Here is a 4,562-nt window from a genome sequence, read left to right as displayed (position 1 = left end):
AGAAAATGGTTATGTTTTATTCTAAAAAATTTCATAGATAAGGATATTTATAAATAGGCTTTGAACACATGTGATGTAGGGAATATACATATAGTAACTTCCCCGAGGATATTTTCAATGAGCAACCTATAGGCAACACATGGTCTCAGAAGGATGCTGGATTTCTATTCAAATTTTCTATTTTTGAGCTTTATGTAGGGTTGTGTAATGCTCTAGCTAGGATTTTTTTTTTGTTAGTGAGCTACAAGAGGCATTGTGTGTTGTTTGGTTTCATGTGTGGTTCGTGTAGTGTTTGTTGAACATTTAAAATTTTCAAGTTATGTTGTTCATCCAACAAAGTGTACTATCCTAAAAGGCACTCCTTAACATCTCATTATCAAGTTGTGAGTGAGACTTGGTCTCGATCACCACCTGCGTTGTTGGAGCATTTGGGGTAGAGAGTCTACTACGAGGGTAATAGAGAGCAACGTCAGGGAGATTCAGGGAGAGGAGTAGACGGAAGAGAAGGGGTCCAAAGAAATAGAAGATGTAGAGGAATACTCACACAGGTGAAGCCTATCAATTTATTTCTGCATTATGAGAAGATAAATCTCTTATAGACAAAAACTTGCATAAAACATTACCTTTCTCTATGCTTCTCAAACTGCCAATCTTATGCTACCATTGACTTCGAAAGGGGGGTAAAATACTAGGACAATTGGCCGAAATTATTCTAGATCACTTCTTCTTCTCAGTTTAGAGTGTTGTTCATTGCCTAAAAAGTGCAATCGCACATTGTGCAATTTTGCCAATCCTTCTTTTTACATAAAATCCTCCAAAAATGGCTTAAAGCTACCTTCTTTCTTTTACATCTCACCCTATTCTAGATTTTTTCTAAAATTTCTAAATATTTATAATATATAATATCTAAAATATCAAAAATTGGCTCATCCTAAACTTGTTCAAAAATCCAATATTTTTGAACCATCTACACTATAGACACTGATATTTATGACTAGTATGGCATTGACTCTCTAGATCAATAACAATGTACATATTCTCTCCGCTAGCTATGTCAAATTGGATAATTGCCAGCGGATTTCCCTCTAGAAAACGTTCCATTCCTCACTTTTAGGAACAAGGATTCCTTGGGTGGAAAGTAAAGATGTTGTGAATTCTTAAAGGTGATGACTTCCATGATATTGTTCTTGGTAATTATGAATGTCCGCCTCAGCCAATTGATCAAATATCCTTGTAAAATTGAAGGACCTATCTTTGGAGAATGACAAACTATTTATAATGAGTGGTTCAAACACAACAAAGCACATCATCGGTATATTATCTCCTCTATTCAAAAAACTCTTATGCTTCATGTATGTAATATTTCAACCTCGCAAGCTATGTGGGAGTATTTGATAACAAATTTTGAGAACAAATCTATTATACTTTATCTTCGTAGTCAACTCAGTGAGTTACAATACAACATCAAAACTTCTATGACTACGCATATCGAATCATTGAACAACATTATCAATCAGCTTACTGCTGGTGGTGGTGATGCTATTCCACAAAAGCAATTGCTAACATTGCTTCTTGATATTATAAAGGATCCTGCTTATGAAAATATTGTTACCGTATTATCCAACAAACATGGGATCAATTTTGAACAAGTATGTATATCTTTGATTGAATATTCACAACGATATGAACGACAACACAAATCAAGAAACAGTTATGATCTCACAAGAAGACACATAGTTAGAACAAATAGATAAAGATTTACTTTCTCGAAGGCATTCCTTTCCACACTCTACACGTAAGAGTCGTCGTGGTAATAACTTCTCTCATCTCAAGTTTCCTAACATATGTTTTTCTTATTGCAATAGAAATGGTCAAACTATAGATGATTGCTAAGCAAAACAATATGATGAAGAACATGGTATTACAAATAAATAACCACATTTATCCAGAGATTATTCTCCTTGTGACTACTACAAAAAGAGCGATCATCCAAGTCATCTATATTTGAATCAGATCGTTAGAGAGCATATGCTGCTACATATGAAAAAACTACTAAAGAAGCAAATTATGTCAACTTCCCAAGGAGACTCGTAGAAAAATTAATTCTCTTGGTTTGAAAGTTCTTTTCATTGGATATTCAACTTTTTCTAAGGGATATAAGTTTTATGATCCATCTTCCAAGAAGGTAATCATAAGTCATGATGCTATTTGCTCGTGTAAGTTACTCCTAAATATATGTGTGCATAATGTGGGTTCAAAATAAGGTATTTTTAAAATACCATGTTTATACATTTTTTACATATAAAAGGGTGTAACATAAAGGGGTTATTTACAAATTGAATAGAAAATGGTTATGTTTTATTCTTAAAAAATCCACAAATCAGGATATTTATAAATAGGCCTTGAAAGCACGTGTGTAGAGGATATACGTGTAGTAACTTCCTCGATGCTCTTTTCAATGAGAAATGTATGGGAAACACATGGTCTCAGAAGGATGCTAGATTTTTCTTCAAAGTTTGTGTTTTCGAACTTTATGTAGGGTTGTGTGATACTCTACTCGGGATTAAGTTTTTTTGTTGTTATTGAGCTACAAGAGGCATTGTGTGTTGTTTGGTTTTGTGTGTGGTTCGTGTGGTGTTTGTTGAACATTTAAAATTTTCAAGTTGTGTTGTTCATCCAACAAAGTCTACTATCCTAAATGGCACTCCTTAACATCTCGTTATCAAATTGTGAGTGAGACTTGGTCTCGATCACCACTCGCGTTGTTGGAGTGTTCGGGGTCGAAAGTCTACCACGAGAGTAAGAGACAATAGGGTGATGGGAGATTTAGGGACATTAGTAGAGGTAAGAGAAGGGATTCAAAGAAATAGAAGATCTAGAAGAATACTCACAGAGGTGAAGCTAATCAATTTATTTCACCACTATGAGAAGATAAATCTCTTGTAGACAAAAATATACATAAAACAATACTTTCCTCTATGCTTCTTAGACTATCAATCTCATATGCTTCCATTGGGTTTGAAAGGGGGTAAAATACCAGGGCAATTGGCCAAAATTCTTCCAGATCACTTCTTCTTCTTCTCCAGTTTGGAGTGTTGTTCATTGCCTAAAAACTGCGATCGTGCATCACACGATTTCATCAATCTTGCTTTTTACATAAAATCCACCAGAAATGGCTGAATGCTACCTGCTTTCTTTTACAAGTCATCCTATTCTAGAAGTTGTCTATAGTTTTTGAATATTTGGAAGAGATAATATCTAAAATATCAAAAATTTGCTAAACTTGTCCAAAAATCCAATATTGATGAATCATCCACACTATGGACATTGATATTAATGACTAGTATGGCATTGGCTCTCTAGATCAATAAGAATATATGTATTCTCTGAGCAAGCTATGTCGAATTCGATAATTGTCTGTGGATTTTCGTCTAGAAAATGTTATGTTCCTCACTTTTAAGGACAAGGATTCCTTGGGTGGAAAGTAAAGATGCTGCTAATTCTTAATTATATCACTGCAACAGAAACGAGGCATAGGTGCGCATATTAGACGTGCAAAGTCGGGCGCATCTATCACAGCGTCTATAAGTGCATATAAACGTGCGTGTAAATAGATGCGAATTTTGCGTCTATATATCCGCCCAAATAGATGCTAATATAGTTGCGCCAGCAGACACACAATTATTTAACCACCTAAAATTAGCAATTCACATAATTAAACAACCAAAGTTAATAATTATTTAACCACCTGAAATTGATTCTTGAGCATGCACATGTGCACATGATAAAAACCATAGAATTAAGAATACACATTGAATCATTGAATTAAAAAAATGGAGTTAATAATTACTTTTTCATTGCTCTCTAATGAATGGCAGTTCCTCCAGTTGACAAGCCTGATATAAGTAATTAGCGGCAAGCGACAGAAACCTTACAATTAGTAGCAAGCATTGCAATATGTATCTCGTAATTTCTCTACGTACTTGAAGATGATAAAAGATACTTCCTTTTTATTATGGAAAATTCAATTTAGCTTTAAAATTGACTATTTATTCTTGAGTATGCACGTGTGCGCATGATAAAAACCATAGAATTAGGAATAAACATTGAATCAATAAGCAAATTAAGTATGTTACACTGAATGATCCATCTCATCTTCAATGAGATCAGTCCTTGCTAAACTATCTACTTCTAGGTCTATGTTACCAAGAGGTAATGAAACAAATAAGTCTATCCCACTATCAGATGTGTTACTATATTGCTCAATAACTTCATCAATATCATCAACAATCACATTATTTTCTTCTGCGTTTCCTTGAACATCCTTGTGAGGTTCATCTTGTAGTATATCACGCATATCATCCATTATGGTGTCATCATGCACATCATCATTAATTGTTGGATTGTCATCTGCTATCTCCATGTCAGTAATATTACCATATATTGGTTTTGAACGATTAGATATAGGGATGACATACCACCATCGGTTATTGTTTACCATTGGATAATACACAACCTGTATTTGAAAAACAAAAGCCTTTGCATATTATATTGTGTACATG

This window comes from Lygodium microphyllum, chromosome 26 (assembly GCF_053477565.2).
Source record: "Lygodium microphyllum isolate KBCC chromosome 26, Lygodium_microphyllum_v1.1.10, whole genome shotgun sequence".
In the NCBI taxonomy this organism is placed as follows: domain Eukaryota; kingdom Viridiplantae; phylum Streptophyta; class Polypodiopsida; order Schizaeales; family Lygodiaceae; genus Lygodium; species Lygodium microphyllum.
This window is presented reverse-complemented; position numbering follows the sequence as displayed.